The sequence below is a fragment of the Meriones unguiculatus genome, chromosome 21, assembly GCF_030254825.1.
Source record: "Meriones unguiculatus strain TT.TT164.6M chromosome 21, Bangor_MerUng_6.1, whole genome shotgun sequence".
Taxonomy (NCBI): Eukaryota; Metazoa; Chordata; class Mammalia; order Rodentia; family Muridae; genus Meriones; species Meriones unguiculatus.
In genome coordinates, this window is record NC_083368.1 from 32,604,045 (window position 1) to 32,627,552 (window position 23,508).

The 23,508-nt window shown below is 42.5% G+C and overlaps 1 long non-coding RNA gene across 1 annotated transcript; it reads left to right on the forward strand.

Annotated features, from left to right (window-relative positions):
- Nucleotides 1-2,215: 2,215 nt before the first annotated feature.
- LOC132649693 (uncharacterized) lies at nt 2,216-23,265 on the forward strand. The gene is made up of 3 exons (XR_009588185.1): nt 2,216-2,333; nt 20,179-20,307; nt 21,654-23,265. It is a non-coding gene; the product is annotated as an uncharacterized LOC132649693 (long non-coding RNA).
- The last annotated feature ends 243 nt before the right edge of the window (nt 23,266-23,508 follow it).

Genomic DNA, 23,508 nt, shown 5'->3' on the forward strand with positions numbered 1-23,508 from the left:
GCCAATTACTGGTTGGACAGTCTCTCAATTTTCGTTCAGTCTTTATCCCTGCACTTCTTGTAGGCAGGGTAGTTTTTGGATCAAAGGCTTTGTTGGTGGGTTGTTGTGACCCTTCTTCCACTAGTCCTACCTGGCTAGGAGGTGATCACTTCAGTCTTCATGCTCTCCTCTCCCTGCCCCCCCACCCCCATTAGATACAAAGAAGCTAAATAACAAGGAGGGCCCAAGGGAGGGTGCTGGAATGACACTCAGAAGGGGAAATAGAATAGACAGCAGAAGTGGATGAAGACAGGGAACTGGGCAGGAGATGGACTGGGGAGGGAAACGAGGATATCGGATGTGGGGAGAATGGGGGTGGGAGGTGAGAGAGCTGGGGATGAGAAGGGAAACTGAGGAGGGGACATCTCTTTGTCAAGTTGGAGGCCTGCAATAGGGTCGGCTCCTGAGAGGATGTGGGTGAAACTGTAGCTGAGAATCCTAACAGAGGGAGATAGTTCTTTCTAACATTGTCCCTCTTCCGAATGGAGGGCTGGTCCTACTCAGAATCACGGGAGATATCCAGTCCAGATCCAAGCCACAAACATATGTGTGGCCGCACATCAAAGAACTGGCCAGATCAAGTAGGCCAGGCCTGAAGCCCCTCACTTCCCCTCATGGGCATCACAGAGCAAATCCTAATGCTGAGACCCATGAGGGATCTTCAGTGCAGGATCAGCAGGTAAGGAAAGCAAGAGAAGGTTTACTGTGCGCGCGCGCGCGCGTGTGTGTGTGTGTGTGTGTGTGTGTGTGAGAGAGAGAGAGAGAGAGAGAGAGAGAGAGAGGGAGGGAGGGAGAGAACTAGAGAGCCACTCCCCTACAGTGGCACAGGAATAAGTGTGGTGGTCAGAACAGTGACGTTTTAGAGCACACCACCATGCCCCTTTCACCGAGCCTGATATGGGCTTTCCCACCTCTGCTGCAGTACCTGGAGAACTGTCCTCTGCAGCAATGCTAATGCCAAGCCATGTGCCAACCACCGATACTTTGCCCTTGGCTGCTACTTTTATGGTTGTGCTGGCTGTAACAGAGAACATATTTCTCAGGTGAGTTAATGCCTATTTACCACTTTGTTGTTGTAATGTGTAATTATCATAAATGACACTTAATTGTTTAATTACTAGACCAAAGGATAGATAAGGACTTGCCATAGATATAAGACTAGGTTTCTCTTTGTATACAAAAGCATGCTACACATACATATAAAGAGTACATGTTCATATCTAGAAGCATTTTATGTATTTTACGTAAGTTTAGACTCAAATGTATTTTTTTATCTTCTGAATTGCCATGGGTAGATCCATGCCTATGTACCCAGGACAGACACAGCTAGAGTCAACAAATGTTTAGATGGCTAATAATGTGGAGCGCTTCAAACAAAGTCTGTTGAAGGACCTGTGTTACTGAAGATTCTCCACTAAGGACCTTTTTGCCTTGTCCTTTTTGCAACTCTTGTTTTGGTAAAAGTGCACATGCCACCAATTCAGGGTAAAGAGAGTGGACCAGTCTCCACAGTTTCTTCGCTGGAGACTAGCACTTACCCCTCAGGAGGCTGACCTTCTGAGGAAGTAGAAGAGGGGCTACCAGCTCTGACCCTCTCTGTGACAGATAGTTCCCGTAAGTCTTAAAGAAATGCTGACTTCCATTTGTATGAGAAAGAAAACACACAAAACAAATGATTTTAAGGCAGTTCCTGTAATAAATTTCTCTCACAAACAAATCTTTCAGTGCTACTGTTCCTTGGGGACACTTCCCCAAACATAGTCACTATAGACTTTAGACAGTTGTTCTGGTCAGCAGTGGCTGATAATAGTGTTAATGGCTCCTTGCATGTAGTTAGCACTCAGTTAAGCGAGATCTTTAATCTAGTTTTGTCTACTTACTTCTTACAGCGATCGTATTGGGTATATCCTATGTCTCTTGGCGTCCTATAGATTAATAAATGACAAGCCCATCGACACACGTGAGAGTGGCAGAAGCAGAGTTTGAATCCACACAGCCCTAAGCAGGATTCCATCACTTTGACCATTAACCTAGGCCAGTATGTGTACCTTGCCTTGGGTTAGGACTGCTGCCAAAGGTTTCAAGACACCAGTTTCCAAACATTCAGAACGTTCTCTTTTGGTTAATGGAAAATATCTAGCACCGCCAAAGAAAAACCGACTATAAAGATTCTGGCAAAAAAACAATGTCGCGTCACATCTCAGCCTTCGGGAGCAAGTGAAGATTCATGCTTGCCCTGCCTCACACTAGCAGCTGCTGCAGAAGCAGGAGGCACAACAGAGGTTAACTGTCTGGTGAGTGCGTTTAGCAGTTCCTATGCCTGGGGCTCATTATCTGCAAAGGTGACGGACATCATAGAAATGGTTCAAGTCACCCAGGGAAGAACTGGCTAATGATTCCAGGCAAGCATTCCCAAGCCCCGAGGTAAGTTGCGTGTCCCCTCTGCAGCTCTTTAGTGTTGTCACAAAAGTATCAGAGCCCTCGGGAGAAAAGACAGTGAAGTCTTTCTGTTTCCTCAGCTGGTACGGTTGTGTACTTAGTATTTTGACAAAAGGCTTTCGATGTCATGAAACCCATGGAGGATCTTACAATAATCTCACTCTTTTTTTGTGTGTGTAAGGTCTTTCTTAATGGTCTTGCTAATGGCTGAGATGGAACATGCTATTCATTTGGAACATGCTTCATTTGGTAAAGGATGTTTCAAAATATATGTAGAGTGTAAAGCTAGACTTGGCACTGATGGGAGAAGGGAGAGCATGTGTGCATTTTAGAAGGCGACATTTTGCATATTCCTTCAAAGGGGTCACCTGGAATAGTTGTGTTTTTCTGGGCAAAGACTGAGCCACATACAGGGACAGATGGCACAGACTTCCCTTGAAGATGGCTTTGGAGTCATGTCTGCAATGACCAGAGTGTTGAACATGCTATATCACTTTGTCTGGACCACCCTTAATTGGTACCCTACTCAAGCCTCTTCTATCCTCAGAGAAGATAGGCAAACACAAACCAAGAAGAATGAAACTGAAAATAGAAAACCATGAAAATGCTATTCTAACTTCAATTTATTTTTAATCCAAAGCTTTCAGATCACTTTGATGTAGAAACCTGGCTTACAGTAACGTGCTCATGAAGTTTGGGTCATAAGAATCAGAATTTGAGAGTGAGAAAAAAAAATGGTTATGTGGTATGCTCTCCAATACACAGCTTGCTCCCTAAGTTAGAAATACAGAGCTGACATTCACTTGCTGTATTCTCCTGATAATTCACAGCCGCTCTGAACTTTTCTTTATATAGGACTAACAGTGCATTTCCACCCTGCCTAGAAGAGTTGGCATAAGAACAGAATGAGATACAAAAACCATACACACCATAGCTGAACTCATTTTGAAGGGGAAACTGAGAATGTGGTCTTTTTGCTTGCTTTGGTTTTGGATTTTACTTGAGAAAAGACATTTGTAGCAGACACCTGCCACACACCACACAGAATACTTTCTCTTTTGTTGTCTCCAGCTTTTGTCACTGCTGCAGTGTGTGTGGGTAAAGTGTCCCCAGATCAACCTCATAGCGAAACCACAGGCCTGGACTTCTCATTTCTGCCCAAGGTTCCTTGTGTTACTTACTATGAGGTTTATGCCGCCAAAGAACCTTACTAGGCGTCTGTGCAAGGACACTCTCAAAATGTGATGGAGTTAATACTCCCATGGGAAGAAAATGTGATGAATAGAGGACAGGAGCCCATGAACTGATTTGCTTCCTTTCCTCTCTAGGGCCTGCCCTGAGAGGCAGTTACATAGTTTCTCAGAAGGTGGTTTTGCCGAAGGATGCTGTACTTGGCAGCAGCCAGGTTGGTCAACATCCTTGTATTCTCTCCCATCTCTCTCTGCTTCATAATCTGCCCTCATTCTGGACTATACTCCCAGATAAAATAGTACACTGTAAACCTTTGGTTCAGGCTCTACTTTCTTAGGAACCAACGTGAAGACAACTGATAGCCCAGCGACTCTAGACCCAGGTGAAGATTCACAAAAACACCAGAAAGAAATTCCTCAGGAAAGGATGTTGGATCTGAGTCAAGGAAACCACACTTTGGATGCAAGGTGTGCTGGTGGCATTATACTAAGACTCTCCTCTGTGGCTAACGAAGCTGAGGTGAAAACGGTAAATGAAAGGACCAGGGTGGTATAAAGAGCAGGTAAAATGACTCTTGCAAAAACTGTGTGTGTTAATTTTTATCAGTGCTTGTTATTTTTCTCAGTGCTGTGATCCAATGCCTGAAAAGAAGCATCTTACGGGAAATAGGGTTTGTTTTGACTCCTAGTTTAAGAAGGGATACATGGTAGGAAAGGAGTGGAGGCAGGAGTGTGAGTAACTGGTCACATTCTATCATCAGGATCTAGAACAGTGATGAATGTCAGTTTTTAGCTGGCCTTCTTTATTCAGTCCAAATCTTCAGCTCAGGAGATAGTGCCACCGGCATTCATGGTGTGTTTCCGTGGTGAGTCTACACCCATCCAAGTTGACCTTTAATAATTATCATCACACTGGAGAAGAGAGAGGACTCTTGCTAACTGTACCAGAAGCCTTAGAAAATGAAAGCTGTGTCAGGAAAGCCAACTGTTTGTCACATCAGGCAATGTTGGGAAAGTCAAAGATGTACATTGGCAGCAGCAAATGAAGCTGTCATCCCGTGGAACCAGAGTGCAGGCCATTTGAGAACCCAGTCCAGGACATAACTTCCACAGTAGTGGCATCACAAAGGAGAGGGAGTGTCCAGGTTCTACAGATCTCCTGTGAAATGTTTTGTTTAATGTTTGGTAGGACGGAGTGTGTGGCAAAATTCAAGTGAGGCAGAGTGAAAAGCTTGAACACTTAGATTCCACTCTTGTCTTTATAACCCTTAGCAGAGAAGAGAAGCGTCTCCTTGCCTAGAGACTGTTGAGAAGCCTTCCCCTGAAACAGATCCACCAACGATGATTGATTTTTCTCCTTGAGCTCCATCGCCCATGCTTAGACTATTGACTAAGCTGAGATCTTGAGCCAGCTCTAGATTACTCATAGAACTAGCTTACATGTACGAAGTCCTGATAGAAATGTGTTCAGGTGATCTGGTAAGAGTAGGGGGCCCTCTGTTCAGGAATGGAACTCAAGGTCTTAGAATGGAGTGGTGAATTTAGAATACTGTCCTAGATAAAGTTCACTAACATGAGGACACCCACCCAGGATCAACATTCAACATCCAATAGGAAACCGTAGGACTCATTTTAAATATCTTCTCTTGCATGCTTTCAGACTCGGTGAAGAGAACGATAATAGCAGGGGATCTCTACCCCATTACCCAATTTCCAGATCTAAATCAGCTCTTAGAGCCAATGATTGGTTGGGAGGTCAGAATCCTTTGAGGATGCATCCTTCAATGATATATGTCCTTCAATAGATAATGATATATTGCATAAGAGATACAGTAAATATTTCTTTGATTCCAGCCTCAAATCTTACTGTGGTAGAGTAACTACACATGGTTGAAAGGGGGAAACTCTGACGTGTTAAAGCCTGTTAGATAAGGAGTTTGGGTTGAGATGATATCAAGGGACGAGAAGTACTTTCAAAGGTCTCCAGATAAGTAGAAGAGCATCCACACACAGCGATAAGGGACTTTTGACCTGGGAATATTTCACAGTGTGTTCAAGTACTCCCACACACCGCCTAACATCACATACATCTTGAGTGTAAGAATGAGATAAATATTTCCATCATCTTATGAAACCCTCAGCATTTACCAGACTATCATGAGTGGAGAAGAAAGTTAGAAGCCCTGAAACTCTATTTCTATTCCTTCTGTTTTACAAGCAACACTAAGAGGAGATTCAGATATCAGTGCCACAAAGGGTTGGAGTATGTGGAGAGATAGTCTTCATTATAGTCCAGGTTGACCAGGTTGACTTCTCTTGTGTGTTCATTCTAGGCTTCTCTGGCCCTGCACAGTTTTAGGACTCATGGTGGATGTCCTAGTGTGTGTGTGTGTGTGTGTGTGTGTGTGAGAGAGAGAGAGAGAGAGAGAGAGAGAGAGAGAGAGAGAGAGAGAAAGAGAGAGAGAGAGAATATGACACAAGCTAGAGTTATCTTAGGATGGGGAACCATAATTAAGAAAATGCTTGTGTAAGATTGGCTTGTTAGTGCTCTTATGGGGCATTTCTCAATTGACGATTGATGCAAGAAGGGTCTGCCCACTGGGGGAGGTGGCATCCCTACACTGGTGGTCCTGGACAGTATTAAAAAGCAGGCTGAACAAGCCATAGAGAGCAAGCCAGTAAGCAGCGCTCCCCCATGGCTTCTGATTTGGTTGTTGCCTCCATGTTCCTACTTTGAGTTTCTGCCCTGACATCACTCGGTGATAGGCTTTTTTGTTATCTGGACATGTAAGATGAAATAAAAACCCTTTTCTTCCCAAGTTGCTTTTGGCCATAGTGTTTTACCACAGCAATGGAACCCTAAGACAGTGGATAATGCTAAACTATCATAAAGGTAACCAGATGTTATCCCAAATACAACCATGATTTACTGTGAGTGAATTAGCAAGTCTCCTGATAGAAGTTATATGGCAATTATCTGGTGACTGTGACTTTTCAGTGCTCCTTTGGGGGGTGGGTTTACCTTCATATCAGAGGGCTAGCAACCCATTTGTAGAAACTGTCTCCATGACCCAAATGTCCCAGTATCCATTTAGGGTGGAGAAGAGAAGGGAACCTTCTACACTGCACAGAGAAACATTCCCATTGAACTTGAATCTTCCGCTATGACATTTTGGCTTCCTTATTCTTGTGGACTAGAAGTCAAAGCAATCAGTCACTGTAACTAGAGATGCTGATAGACAGTGGGGAAAGGTATATGGCCTGAGTCCCATATTAAGGAGAGGGACCTACTGATGTGTGTTTTCCTTACACATTTGTCTAGGCTCGATCTGCTTCTCTGTCTCCCCCTCCTTTTCACTCATTGTTCCCTCTCTTGGAGTGTACCTGCTAGCAAAGGAACAACACAAATACCTTTGCTTCTGGCAACACTTTCAGGAGAACCTGTTATGGCTCAACTATGAAAGGTCCTGCCAAGACTTTATATGGTGAAGGCTTAGTCCCCAGTGCTGCAGTGGTCATAGGTGGGGGCTTCAGGGAAATGACTGGACTGTGAAATCTGTGACTTTATCAGCGGATCACTCCACTGAGAGACTCATGATTCAGTGGGCTACTGGGAGGTGATGGAAACTTAGGCACTGGGACCTAGTTGAAAGGAGTGGCCTTAAGGGTGTTTCAGGAGAGTTTATCCTATCCCTGCCCTCTCTCCATTCCTGCCACTATGAGGTATACAGTTTGTACGGCTCTGCACTCCTCACATTGATATCAGTTTCCCCCAGGCCCAAAGCAATGAGGCAAAAGAACCGTGGACTGGTTTTGAGACTCTGAGTCTAAACAGACTTTTCCAAGCTGATTCTTGTGGTGTTGAGTCATAGCAATGCTAACACCAGGCTTAGGCTGCTGGGCCACTGCTAAGTCCAGCTGTATTTAACTACAGGTAGAGAACACGCATGTCAAGGAATTTTATATATTTCCCTTTGCTTAATCTTCAGGATAATTCTGAGAGGTAAAGTTGTTTCTATTTCTTTAGACAAGGAAACAGACAAGTGCAGATAAGTCAGACTTGCCCGAGGACACGTAATAGAATGGCAAAAGCAGGCTCTGAACAAGGAAGTGTCTAAGGCTGAGGTTCAAGCTCCTTTCCCACCCTTAACGGACTAGATCAGTGGTGATAACATACGCGCTTGGAAAAAAAAAAAAAAACGCATTTCCTTCTCTCACGTCACTTAATGAGCCCTTTGCCCTATCACTGGTTGACTTTCACCTTAAGAAGTTAGTTTTCTCTGTAATATGTGATTAGGCACGGAGTGCCTGCTTACATGGGTGAATACTGTAGAAATAGAAATCGTGTGTTATTGGGTACAGAGTGCATACTTACCCTGGTCACTACAGCAGACTCTTCTCTACCTCTGAAACAGGATAGAAGAAATAGGGTATGTTCTTTTAAGTAAAACTCAGGAGCTGCAGCTGGAGAAGTGGTTGGGGAAGGAGCTCTCCCTATCCAAGCATTAGGACCTGAGTCCTGAACCCAAAATCCAGGTAAAAAGCCAGGCATGGCTGCTTGTACCCACAACCCCTGCCTGTGGTGTAGGGGCAGACACAGAAGAATCACTGGCATGGAAAGATACCTGGATTGCATCATCTGACCCCAGGTCCTCTTTCTTGTTCATCTTCTTTAGGTGCACATATTTTAGTATGTTTATCCTATCTTATAGGTCTATATAAGTGAGTATATACCGTGTGTGTCTTTCTGTTTCTGGGATACCTCACTCAGGATGATCTTTTCTAGATCCCACCATTTGCCTGCAAATTTCATGATTTCCTCGTTTTTAATTGCTGAGTAGTATTCCATTGTGTAAAAGTACCACAATTTCTGTATCCATTCCTCTGTTGATGGACATCTGGGTTGTTTCCAGGTTCTGGCTATTATGAATAAAGCTGCTACAAACATGGTTGAACAAATGTCCTTGTTTTGTACTTGAGCTTCTTTTGGATATATGCCGAAGAATGCTATAGCTAAATCTTGAGGAAGTGTTATTCCTAATTGTCTGAAAAAGCACCAGATTGATTTCCAAAGTAGTTGTACAAGTGTAAATTCCCACAAGCAATGGAGGACGGTTCCCCTTTCTCCACAACCTCTCCAGCATGTGATGCCACTTGAGTTGTTGATTTTAGCCATTCTGATGGTGTAAGGTGAAATCTCAGGGTCGTTTTGATTTGCATTTCCCTGATGGCTAAGTTCGTTGAACATCTCTTTAAGTGTTTCTCTGCCATTCTATATTCCTCTACAGAGAATTCTCTGTTTAGCTCCGTACCCCATTTTTAAATTGGATTGCTTGATTTATTGCTTTTTAATTTCTTTAGTTCTTTATATATTCTGGATATCAGCCCTCTGTCAGATATAGGGTTGGTGAAGATCCTTTCCCAGTCTGTAGGCTGTCATTTTGTTCTAGTGAAAATGTCTTTTGCTTTACAGAAGCTTTTCAGTTTCATGAGGTCCCATTTATTGATTGTTGCTCTTAGAACCTGTGTCAATCCTCACTTAGAAAGACAAATGGGATGGACATGGGAAGTAGGAGAAAACAAGTAACAGGACAGAAGCCTACTGCAGAGGGCCTCTACCTAGCAGTGTATCAAAGCAGATGTGGAGACTAATAACCAAACCTTCAGCAGAGTGCAGGGAATCATACGATAAAAAGGGGAGTTAATATGACCGGGAAAGGACAGGAGCTCCACAAGGACAAAATATATCAGGACATGGGGGCCCTCTATGAGACTGATTCTCCAACCAAGGACCATGTATGGATATAACCTAGAACCCCTGCTTGGATGTAGCCCATGGTAGCTCAGTAACCAAGTGGGTTACCCTAGTAAGAGGAACAGGAACAATTTCTGACATGAACTCAATAACTGGCTCCTTTACCCCCACCCCCACTCCGAGGGAGGAACAGTCTTGCTAGGTCACAGAGGAGGACATGGCAGCCAGTCCTGAAGATACCTGATAAGCTAGGGTCAGATGGAAGGGGAGGAGGACCTCCCCTAGCAGTGGACTTGAAAAGGGGCAGGGAGGGGATGAGGGAGGGAGGGTGGTATTGGGAGGGAATGAAGGAGGGGGCTATAGCTGGGATACAAAGTAAATAACCTGTGATTAATATAAAAAATAAAAATGATAATAAAAAAATTTGTTACAAGAGAGAACAATCTTCTTGCATATCTTGAAAAAAGAGATAATATGATAGTAAATGGTCATTTTGTAATAAGAATTAAATGATAAAATGCTGAGGTGATAATCTTTCTGAAAACGGAAAATAAAAAAGAAAGATAGCTGGTTTCTGCCTCACTCCGGCTTCAGTGTGAAGCTCTGTCTCAAAAGGACGTGGCAGAGAGTGATGGAGCAGAACACCAACATCCTCCTCTGCCCGCCACATGAACACATATATGCATACACATACCCGCATATGTACATAACACACACATACGCCCGAGCACGAAAACACACACACATGCACAAACGTGAACACATCCACCAAGCAAACAATCTCACAGAATCTAAGAACTGAACTGACAGATAAAGTGAGAAGCTCACGTTTTGCCAGAAATAATTTGTTTTGAAGAAATTTGGCACAATAAAAGGCATGAAACAGGAAAAAATAAAATAAAACTCTAATTTCAAGTTTGATTATGGCAACACAGTAGAAAAATATAATCCACCAAGGAAGTGGGAACGGTTAATGAAATCAACAGTAATTAACTGATGGGTGACGGTGCATAGAGATTGATCTGCGTTAGCTGAAGGCCATCCCTGTCTTTTTAAATGGTACTCATCAGCAAAGAGAGGGAAAAGAATGCTTCTGTTATTTTGATATAAAAATGTTATTTTTTTTTGAACCATAGTTGCTAATTCAAAACAGCAGTCTATTCTCAGTACACACATCCTAATAATCCACACCTGCTGTCAGGTAGTACCATAGATAAGATCCTTTAATAAGGCTCTGTGGGGCCAGGAATCAGAAGAGCTATGCCGGTATCCACACACACACACTGCAGAGGCTCAAGGCAGAGTGACTGGATCCAATGAAAAGAGAAGCGAGGATGTCATCGTTAGCTTTGGGTGGACAGGATCTCTGATACGTTATCATCTCTTCCCAGCGAGGCATGTGCTTGAGAGGGACTCAGCGTGGAGAGACAGAGGGGAGAAACATTTGTTCTCTAATTAGGATTCTCTAATAGTGTTCATTCCAGATAGTAGTGCCTTTTTGTTGGTTACATGTAACGTGAAGCAGTACGGAGGGATGTTAACAGGTTCGTATTATAACTGTATATCACTAATCAACCATTCCTCCTCAACATGATGATGGTGATTACAATTTATGAAGTGCCTCCTTAATTCTGAGCCTTTCATATATAAATTTCTGGACTTAAAGCTCTGCAAAGTAGGTGTTGTTGGTGCTAGTAATTTCGCACTCTCCACGAGGAAACTGAAGGTCAGAAGGAATAAGTCAGGGGTTCTCAACCTGGGGTACAGAGGTCACATATAAGATATCCTGTATATCAAATATTTACATTATGATTCATAACAGGAGCAAAATTACAGTTATTAAGTGGCACTGAAAATGACTGAGTGTTTGAGGGTCACCATAACGTGAGGAACTGTGTTAAAGGTGATGGCGTTAGGAAGGTTGGAGCCACTTGAATAAACCATTGCCTGAGGCAAAGTTTGAGGCAATGAGATTATTCTAGGCTCCTCTCTGTTTTCCTTCCATAAGTGGCCTTGTTGTTGAGTTTCACCTATGAGGCTAAATAGGCCAGGACATGCTTAAATAATACTCCTCATTGTACCAGGAACTGAATTACAGAGTAGAGGAGACACAGCTTTGAAATGTTCAATATGATAACCTAGAACCTCCACTCAGATGTAGCCTGTGGTAGCTCAGTAACCAATTGGTTTCCCAAAGTGAGGGGAACAGGGACTATTTCTAACAGGAACTCAATGACTGGCTCTTTGGCCTTCCCACCCCCCGAAGGGAGGAGCAGTCCTGTTAGGCCACAGAGGAGGGCTTTGCAGCCAGTCCTGAAGATACCTGATAAAACAGGATCAGATGAATGGGGAGGAGCCCCCCCCCATCAGTGGACTTGGAAAGGGGCACGGTGGAGATGAGGGAGGGAGAGAGGGACTGGGAGGGAATGAGGGATCTGGACACAGCTGGGATACAGAGTTAATAAAATGTAACTGATAAAAAAAAAAGAAAGAAAGAAATGTTCAATATGTAAGAGCTGACTATTGCTGGGAGGACAGAACAAATGAAAGAAAAAGAAAAACAGAAAGAGTCCACTGAAAAGGGAGGTCCTCCTCCCCTTCCCTCTGACCCTAGTCTATCAGGTCTCATCAGGACTGGCTGCATTGTCTTCCTCTGTGGCCTGGTAAGGCTGCTCCCCCCATCAGGGGGAGGTGATCAAAGAGCAGGCCAATCAGTTCAGTCCAGACAGAGACAGTCCCTGTCCCCATTACTATGGAGGCCACTTGGATCCTGAACTGCCATGGGCTACCTCTGTGCAGGGTTTCCAGGCCATCTCCATGAGTGGTCCTTGGCTGGAGTAAAAGTTTCAGAAGAGACCGCTGTGCCCAGACTTTTAGGATGTCACTGTCCTTGTGGAGCTCCTGTCCTCTCCAGGTCTTACTATCTTCCATTTCTTTCATAAGATTCCCTGCACTCTGCCCAAAAGTTTGCCTATGAGTCTCAACATCTGCCTGGATACCCTGCTGGGTAGAGCCTTTCAGAGGCCCTCAGTGGTAGGCATGGGTGGGGAAGAGAGAGGGTGAGATTAGGAGGGGAGGAGGAAGGGAGGTACAGGGGGAATACAAAGTGAATAAACTGTAATTAATAAAAATAATTAATAAAAAAAAAAGAAAGTAGGTTCTGCCCTTCACTGAATGGGAGAGAATGGGCAGGTCATTTCCCTTTAAGCCTTTCATTCCTCAACTGTAAAGCATAAATAAAGGATTGATTTATGCAAAAACAAAACAATAGAAACAGAGCTGATTTGCTGTCTGGGCCATAATCTCTGCTACTTGATACAGAAGATCCTGGTCAATCCTAGAAAACCATTCATTTACTGAGCACGCATTTCTCAAAGTTCTTATTTGTGTTTCTAAAAATTAATTTTTGGTGTACAAAATATGGACTTAATTTTCATAGTCATACAAATATATCATTGTACCATACCCAACCCTGCTATCCCCCACATACCCTTCCCTAGCTCCGTTTGCTGGCTCCCCTTCTCTTCCCCCTTAATCCCTTCCTCCTTCATGATTCTGTGCCATTACCTCTCTTGTTTCTCCCCTCCCATCCCTCTCTCTTTAGTCCTTTTCCTCCCATCTCACATTCTCCATTCCATTTGCCAGGCTCATCTCTACCTTGTGTGTGTGTACAAGTTTGTGTGTACAAACTTGCCTATTTATTTACCTCTGGATTCTGCTTATAAGAGAAAGCCTCATGGCTTTGCTTCTGAGTCTGGCTTATTTTAGTTAACATGAGGATCTGCCATTCCATACATTTTCCTGCGAACTTCATAACTTTACTCCTTTTTACGGCTGAATAAAAATCTATTCTGCATCTATCTACCACACTTTATTTATCCATTCGTCTGTCTATGAGCATCTAGGCTGGTTCCATACATATCGTGGCTATCATGAACAGCAACCAGCATGGATGAAACAATGAAGGTTGAGTGAGTTCTAAACACCAGAACTATTAGAGTTGCTAAAACTGAGGGAAATTTAAAATTCAAATTCATGAATAAATAGCCTAGCTGGAAGGAGTCTGATACTTTAATATATTCATTAAATCAGATTGTTGTTGTGTTCATCATGATTCCTTTAATTCTCATCAGCCAGTTACAGATGGTGGCCTGGATCTGGTACATATAATATGTCTGCCTTTTGTCTCTCAGGATGATATCAACTGCAGTAATATGGTGGTGAGAGTTCTTATTTATCTGTTTATTCTTCCCAGGTACAAATGTAGAATACATTTTTCCATGTGCCTTGAAGCTAAATGTGGCCTTATGACTTTCAGTCAACCGAACGTCAGTGCGGTGGTTTGAATAGGTCTGACCCCCATAGACTCATGTGTTTGAATGCTTGGCCCGTAGGGAGGGAGTGGCACTATTAGAAGGTACAGTCTTGTTGGAGTAGGTGTGGCCTTGTTGGAGGAAGCGTGTCACTGTGGAGTTGGGATTCAAGACCTCACATATGTGCTCAAGCTACACCCAATGTGGAACCCAGTCCCCTTTGCTGCCTTCAGCTCAAGATCTAGAACTCTCGGCTCCTTCTCCAGAAATATTCTGAGTACTATTATAGATTTAAGACTCTATTGCCTAAAGGTGTTTCTACTAGCAGATATGCTCCTATTGTTATGTATATTATCTCCTCATCTCAATAACCATTAATGCATGAGGTATTTTAAATTAGATTTCAGAGTTTTCTTATGACTACTGTTTCACGTATTTACTTGTCTTTGTCCAATACTGGGATAGTCTATCAAGCAAATTAATTAATAAAGCAATTTTACCATGAAAGAAAAACATAAAGTTGTAAGCCGTTATCTTCAGAGGCGCAGCCCCTGCTAGGCTGCCATGTTCCAGTATATGCCATGTGTGTAGAAGCAGCACCAACGGGGTTCGGTGTATTTACATACAAGGATGAACACTGGGAAGAAGATATGAAGGGAGTGTGGGAGGAGTTGGGCTTTGGAGCACAGTTACCACTAAAACACGTTGAAAACATGTGTGAAATTCTCAAAGAATAATATATGCATATATTATTATTATTATTATTATTATTATTATTAGACCATTGATGTTCCTTTTTTCCTTTGCTAAGTCATCATTGATACCTTAAAGGAAGTAAGGTTAGTGATTCATCTATTGACTCCTTGCCTGCATCAAAATTCAGTTCTGTGATTTAAAAATAGTATGTAAAATAATAAAAAACAAAAGTTGCAAGGATTAGAAGTAAAGATTTCAAAATACTGATGAGTAGCATATCTCCCTATGTGGGAGATGTTGTTAGATTTATCATTAATTGTGTTTATCAAGTTTGGAAAGGGCACACCTGGTAAGTTTGGGCCATTTGCACCAAGGCATGCCTGCTTTTCTCATTTTGGCCATAGCAAATTAAGTTAATCCCATTTTGCATTTCTTAATAATTAAAGCACAACCAAAGCAAACATGTCTAGAAATTTTGAAAAGTTGACTCAACCAATGCTTTTCAAATGCTTTACATCGGAAAAGGTTTGCGTTGGTTTTTAAACACCGATTGCTGCATTCTTACTTGGTCCTCCGTGTTTCTCCGTGATGCTATATTGTCATCAAATATGAACGACTGTGTCTCAGCAGAACTGAGGTTTACTTTCCTTCCTTTTAAAGAAGTTCTCTCTCTCTCTTTTTTTATTTTTGATGATACATATAGCATTTATTTTTCACAGTGAGAAGGAACATGTGAGGACAGCTGTGACACAAGGCTGTACAAGAAGGTGTGAGCAGAAGAGTTTACATAGTCCACAGCTTATGTAGGGGCAAGTGTGGACTTAAGGAACTGAAGCAACCAAGAGTCTTCTAAAGTCAGTAGACAGATCTTTGTTTGAATTTCTACCTTTAGAGTTTTCTCACAAAGGCAAAGATATAGTTTCTAAACTATATCTTTGAGTAATATTTAACTTTCTTTTTTTTAACTTTTATTAGTTACACTTTATTCACTTTGTATCCCCCCCATAAACCCCTCCCTCCTCCCCTCCTAATCCTACCTTCCCTCCCCCTTCTTCACGCATGCCCCTCCCCAAGTCTACTGATAAGGGAGGTCCTCTTCTCCTTCCTTCTGATCTTACTCTATCAGATCTCATCAGGAGTGGCTGCCTAGAAAGATGGCCCAGTGAATGAGACTGCTTACTCTACAAATATAAGGCCTGGGTTCAGATCTCATACCCACCTTTAAAGCTGGGCACAACTACTCACAGTTGGGAAATGGAGACAGGAGGATTGCTGGAGCTTGTTGGCCTCTAGCCTAGCTTTAGGCTCCAATCTCTTTCTCTCTCTCTCTCTCTCTCTCTCTCTCTCTCTCTCTCTCTCTCTCTTTCACACACACACACACCAAGGGCAAAGTGCAAAGGTCCTTTCTTTTTATTGCCATACGTCATCATACAAATATATTCTGAGGTTCTTTCACAGGAACCAGAGCTCCACAAAAGACAGGGAACCTAGTGGTTAGTTTGTGTGTGGTTTTGTTCAGAATGTCAGATTTCTTGAGGTTGAGACTATCCGGTCTTGCAGACACTTTAGTTCTTAGCAATCAAAGCTCAGTCTTTAATTATCCGCAATATCTGTGGGTCATCTAGCCTCATGATATACTGTCACCATAGTTACCACTAATCATTATTATGGAGAGCACTGGCTACCTCTCCTCCTCCATCAGTCTGAATCTCCCCATGGCCTGATAAAGAACAGGAAAGGTATGGACCTCATGTAGGCAGCTTTAGAACACACAGGTAATACTTCTTACTGGCAGCAACAGACAGAGTGGCTTCCCGGCCCCCTCCCACTCATCTGGAAAGGCACTTATGTGCTACCTCTCCTTGGAGAGCGGTGGTGATCTGAAGAAATACTTCCTCTTGAAAGCACCCTTTCTATTCACAGTGGAGTACTCTTGAATTTTGCAGGTCGTCAAGCACACAAAAAAAGTTTTTTTTTAATAGTTGAGGAAATAAGCCTAAAGAAAATGTGTACCTAATCCTATTAGCTGACTTAATATAGAATTATTAAAAGCCTTGATATACAGGATTTAACACAATCTTTCTAGCAGGGTGTGATGTAATCTGTTTTTGTTCCTCAGCTAGCAGATGGCTTACCTTTAAGTAATTTCCAATATGTTAAGAGATCAAAAGCCATCCTCTCGCCACTGAGGCAGTAATCGTTCCTCTCTGCTGGGGGTTGCTTGGTACTGTGGTAAGGATATGCAAAGGCTCCTGGCATTTCCAAAGATAGAAGGGCGACATTTCTTCAGACTTTGAAGTTAATAATCCTTCAGAAGTTGAAAACTGAGGGATTTTTTTTTTCAAAAGCCTTTTAATGTTCTATATGCCATGTAAATATCTGTCAGAAATCACCAAGGGCTGGTGTGAAGCGCTGGAGGAGTGCTCTTCGACCTCATGTGCCATGGACTAGAGTGCTCGCTCTCCTTCCTGCAGTGTGGAGACAGTGTGCTTCCGTCCAAGAGTGGTCTTTGAAGGATGTGCTCTCTGGGTTACGTGCTTGAGCATGAGGCCGGAAATGGACGTGGAGTTTGTGGAAGTCCCTACCAAACAGCTTTGCTGATAGCCCCATCCCTGCACTCAAGACACAGCCCTTCCTGAGCTGGGTTGCTCTCAGAGGCTCTCTCCAGCATTTGTCTGGTTGTTTGAAATGATGTGTCGGTGGAGAGTCGCGGTAAATTTGTGTGTTGGATTCAGTTTGATCTTCCACCACAAGAGAGAAAACAAAATGTTTGTATCTCAATGGTTTAATATGCTCCTAATGGTGAACACTCCGTCAGATGGTCCCGGTGCGCTTGCTGAGTGAGAGAACCTGCTGAATTTTGACTTCAGACAAAACCGAAGCATCTTAGGATTTGTTACCACCTTTGCTTAAGGCTCCTGCTTTTGATTTGGACAGGTTTCATTTTATTTCTTGGACCGGTTATTTTCAGGCTACTTAAAATAAGAGAAGTCTCTGTAGGAAAATATATTCCTAAAGCATACGAGAAGCCTAAGGTTATATCTTTCCTTAGAGATAAAACACAGTTTTAACTTAGATGGCAGGTTCCTCTGCCTGCCCCCACTACCTCATTTCAAACTATGCAATTGATAGCTGGGAAGCTGCCAGGCTGTGGATGGATAAATGAGCATCTAACAGCTGTCAAGAGCTAGAAAAAGATATGAAATAGAATTTCAGAGACATATGCAAGAAGCTAGCAAGTTTCAGGTTTCATTTGGGAAGGCATCTGGATAAATGACTGTGGAAATAAAAAAATAATAATAATATGGGAACTTGACATGCAGTGATGCCATTCACCTCACAGGGAAGACCATTTATGGACCAGTGTCCAAAAACAGGTTGACCCAACTGTTTGAGGTTGTAACATGACCTTCTGTTCTCTCAACAAAAACACAATAAGTTTTTGCCAAAGTTCCTGAAACAATTTTGCCCTAGTGACACTGCAATGTGCTTTCATTTGTGTTTTTTTTTTTTACCTTGACATTGTTGATTCAGCAATGATCAAACTTCTCCATACCAAAATTAAGAGGTGATAAGATTTACCAGTGGCTGCTTTGTAAAACTCTTAATTCTCTCCAGGTTTATGTTGTTTTCTTCCCCCTTTTCTAGAAAGATCTCAGCACGGCTATTCCCCTATGCACTGTGTTGTCTCTGCATCTTTTCTTCAGAATAAGAAGACTCCACTTCTAAGCATGATTTAAGGCCTCTTCTTTCTCGGGAATCTCCCCTAGGCTCAGCATGTGTGTGCAGAACGGCGTAAGTCAGATAGAAGCAGAGCTACGGCATCCACTGGCTTGTTCTTCTTCAGTCATATATGCAAAGAGAGTCTAACTCTGAATATAATGTTGTCTAAAGTGTAGTTATAAGTAAGCAAAGAATGCCTGAAAAGGTGAATTTTGGAAAGCCGAGGATCACACTTAAATGCCTGTTGGTCCATTTAGTATAACTGCTCATTCTCAGAGACTGAAGAATTTAACAAAGCCTGTCAGTGTATGAGGATAGAGCAGTAAGTGAAATTAAAGATTAAAGTGCAGCTAGAGTCGATGTAAAACATTGATCTAACTGTAGGTAAGAGCCAAAGCATGGCAGGGAGAGGACAGTGGGAACAGGAAGGATTAAAAACAATGTATATTAACACAGCAATGGAGATACCACAATGAAACCCATTGCTTCATAGGCTAACCTAAAAAGACAGTAAGGAAGGGGATATGCCATTGAAAAATGAAAAGACAGCTCAGCTGTTCAGAGCACATGCTGATGGCTTTAGCAGAGAACATAGGTCTGCTCTCAGAACTCATGTTAGGGAGCTCACAGATGCCTTTAATTTCAGCTGGGGGGGGGGGGAATCTAAGACCTCTAGTCTCCTAAGGTAACTGTACCCTTACACGCACACACACACCATTATTTGAAATCACTTCTAAAGCCGTAAAGAACCTTGTTGGATAACTTGGCACCTAATCTGGAAACAGAAGAGAATTATGGATCATTTACCAAGGGTATACTCAATTCTCAGCCAACCACGATGATTTTAGGGAAGTTCAGTGTTTCCCGAAAGGAAAAGACTGTAGGACACAGATCCGTGCAAAAGGAACATTTATTTGCCTGGTTCAGTTGCTCTCTGGGATGATTATAGCCTCAGTCTGCTAAGTTAGGCCTAGTCCTAGAAGCTTCTAGCCTCCTTGAAATCCAGTGTAGGCCTAGAACATTTTCAGCCTGTCAGACTTACTGTTGAACAAGCTTTCCCTTTCTTGTTCTCTCAGCTCATAGCTGGCTGGTGCTGGTCCAACTCAGCTGTCTGGCTCAAACCTCTCTCCCCGATAACTTATTCAATCTGGCTTCTGTCTCAGCCCCTGAATTGCTTTGTTTGGCCTCAAACTAACTCAAGCAATCTGCTCTGTTCTCCTGGCTCCTTCTCATTCTCTGGCTCATTCAGTCTTCACCTGAGTTCTCTCTGCAACCTGTCTCTCGATTTCTGTCCCAGTAAAACTGACTCCCCCCCCCCATTTTCTCCCTCTCCCTCCTCCATTGCTCCTTAAGTGGAGTCCCTTTCTTCTTCTCTTGAGAGTTGGGTGTATTGTATTCTGCCAGATCTTCTCTGATTCATGACTTTTTCTGCCACTCAATTAGACATCACTTTCAAACACAGGTGTTTCCTTCTACAAACTAACTTTACCTTCATTGTTTGACATTAAAGGCGTGTATCACCACACCTGGACCTAAGCTTTTCTTTACCAGAAACTTACTCTGTACCAGGCTGGCCTTGAACTCAGATCTGCTTGCCTCTGTCTCCTGATTAAAAGTGTGTTTATATTCCAGCCCGATCACACAGACCTAGAAGGTCTTTGGATGTGATCTATTGCCAGAGCAACCACATTCTGAATTAAAATTCCTCTACAAATCCAGATCTTCTCTCCTGACTTCTCAGGTCACGGTAACATTTCTGTAAATCCAGGTTGAGGAAAACATGTCCTCTTCAAGGCTATGGACCTGCAGCGTGCCTGACATCCCCAGCCTCCCACTGCTACCTCCCCACATCACAGAATCTGGGTTAATTTTCTGTATCTCAGATGCAGATTTTAGATTCCCATTACTGTCCCTTTGTTAAAATCGCAGGGAGCTGAGGAGCCCTGCCTGCATTGAATGTAGAACAGCAGTGTGATGAAAGATGCTTGGAGGTCAGTAATTTCATCACTCTCCTCTCCTGCAGGACTCTGCTTCTTGCCACTGGATCCAGAGCTCCAGGGATCCCGAGGCAGTATGGGGTGAATTCCTCCGACACAGCCAAAGCCTCAGCCCAGCAGTGAACGCGCAGCCCTTTCTGTATTCCTACTGTGCCGTGAGTAAAGACTTTTCACTTCATACATCATTCACAACTTGCTCTGGGGATTTCAAAAAGCCAGTACATACGAGTCACACAAAGAAAGAAGAAAAAGAACAAACCCAGGAAAGGAAAAGATAAAAGGTACATTTGCCAAGTATGGGACTATCAACAAGGACACTAACAGGGCATAGTGTACTTGAGGTATTAACCAATTAAACAAATGGAGATTCTCATTCTGTTCACATATTTGAAGACTAGAGAATGTCAGAGTCGAACACGGCTGGAGAGTTTCATTTCCTTACAGAACGCTGCTGGTGCCATGAAGAGCAAAGCAAAACACAATGGAAATTTAAAACTGCTTTCCCCCCAGAGAGACCTGATAAAATAAACTGAGTTAGATTTCCCACCTGGCGCATGGAATATGGGTCCCAGAGGAGGAAGCAACCTGAAGATGCTGGGAGCGGCAGCCCCCACTGACCAGAAAGAGTACTTCCACAATTTGCATTTTGAATGCCCCCTTCACAGGCTCATATATTAAAGACTTAATTCTCAGGGTGCAGCCATTGACAAATGATGGAATATGTGAAAGGTGAAGCCTAAGTCGCTGGGGCAAATGCTTCATTCTCTTTTGCCTCTTGGCCATATTGGGAGGGGCTTCTCTCCTGCCCTACCATAGAGCCCCCCCCACCAAAAAAAAAAAAGAATCCAACTGAAGTTCTTTTATGGAAAGAAATTTCTGAAATGGAAGCAAAACAAGTATTTTGTTTCTTTATAAGCTGATTATCTCAGGTATTTTATTATAATTATAGGCTGAAGACTAACACAGATGACTCCAACCGAGTCCTCAAATAACACAAGGCAGGACTGTGCCCTCCACAATATAAAAAGATTGTGTTGATCCTCGAAGGAATTTCTTTTTGATCCACAAGAGGATTCTTGTGAGATTTATTATTGTTTTCTGAGTAACAAACATTCTACTAAACAATATATAGGCCCACTTGCCATAACTCTGCATAACATTATACACTGGTTAAGTTCCATAATAATTTGATGAGAAGATTACATAGCAGAAATTGAGCCATTGAGTATTAGTCAGAATTAATCATAGAGAGACACATTAGTTTTCAAGCAGTATGCTAATTTGCGAAAACCACTGGGTGTTTCACCTCATGATCTTTTCTAAAAGAAAATAAAAACATTTATCGTTGAAGATTAATTGAAAAGATCTAGAGCTTTACTACTGAGTTAACGATCATGCACCAAGTCTATCCACAGTGTATTTCATTCTTTCTACCCATTCCTGTTCCATCTGCTCCTTGAACAAATGAAAAGTAAGCTGTTTTTTTATATTTCGGTCTTAGGGCTTCTGGATACGCACACCCCTGAATCCAAGATTACCATTCAAGTCACTCCAAGTCTGGTGCCAGTGCAGAGTACCAGGACATCATGTGTTTGCCTCATTCTGAGCCTGTTGGACCCAGGAGCTACTCACAGCACCACAACACAGCAGAAACACAAAGAACCACAGGCACAAGAGGACTAGGGAACTGTCCGTGACCCCATCTGCAGGTCAAGCTCTGCCTCTCTCTTGACTCTTCAGTTTTTCCAATCCCTACTTTTGCCTGTTCTTTCTCCAAGACTGACCACACACTCTCATGCTTCTGGGTTTGATGGTATTTTGAGATTCCTCTTCCTAAACTATAGAAAGTATTTCAGAGCTTACCCCTCATCACTGCCCCAACTCTGCTTTTGCTCTAGTTCTTATTTCAATTTTAAGCAGGATCCGTCCATCAGATCAGCCCTGTAAGATCATATTGTCTCTGATCACTTGTCTAGAAACTATATTGGGTGTTTTTTGTTTGTTTGTTTATTTGTTTGTTTGTTTGTTTTCAGCTTGTACCAGGGTAGACTGGGAAACTCTCTGAGAAATGCGAGTTCATCATCCCTTCCCCATGATAATAGGACAGTCTTTGGAGAGATTCAAATTTAATCATCCACTCATGTACCAAGCCACTCATTATTCAATATCTAGTTGTCAAGTTCCTACCATTACTTGTATTAGGCTATAAGATACTGCTAGGTCCTCTGCATCTGTACTTCCAAGGAAGAGGAGGCTAGTGCTCATCCCATAAAAACATATTTGGAATACAGTCACTATGAAGTCTTGTGATTTTTTTATTTGGCCAATCAACAATCAAAATTTCTTTCAGTTTCCATGGCCCACAGCATGTCATTCAAAAAAGAAATGACTGTAACAAACGGCTTACGGACAGCACTACCTATGAATCTAGGTCAGAAAGTATTGTTGTGGGACAGTGATGATTCCATCATCTCTTCCTGTGGCTACTTCTAATGTTGACTCTGAAATCTGCCTGCTCTGCAAGATGACCCCAACAAGACGTATGTTCTTCATCCTTCAGGTTTCAGATTCTGGTTTTCGTCATGTCCTTGATTCATCTCTCTGCCTCTTTCCTGGAAACTTAATGAAAGGAAGTCCAAAAATTACAAGATAACGGGGCAGATATTTAAATTTCCTAGCACAAGTAGATGGCTAATCAGGCATAGTTACCTAGCATGTAGATTAGTCTAAGAGGTGTATTTGTTAAAAATAATTTGTCAAATTAAATATGGATTTTTTTCACAGTAAGGAATAAAAATCCATGAGAATAGGAGAGTAACAGACTGTGCTCACATGAAAGAAAGTTTTGGTGTCTATTCGGTAGCTCTGCGAGATGACAAGCATTGAAAGCTGAGAAATGAGTGGGATCCTTATGGTCTCGCTGTGGAAACAGGACAACGGCTTGTTTCCAGTGGTACTTCAGGTAGAGACTGACTTAATGGCGCTTACCCATGAAGGCGATGCAGACTATCTAGTTTGGGGACAGAGAGAAATCCTGCAGATTTTTTAAAATGTATTTTTTATGGGCAGCTTTGCTTGATCAGTTACTATTCTTCAGAAGTCTTTAATGACCATGCCGCCTTTAATGAGAAGCTTCCTTTGGCAAAGGTAGAGTTACTTTTAAAGACAACGTTTTAATACTGCTTTTAAAAGGAAGCTATTGAAAAATCAATTGAAGAACCATAAGCATGTTGCCTTCCTGTGATTTCTACAGATTTGGAAGAATTTCTGTCTAACTTGTGCTGGATTTTCAAAGATTTCCATGACAGTGTTTGGAGTCAAGTTCTTTTTTGTTCAAAGCAGTGAAACAGTAAAGG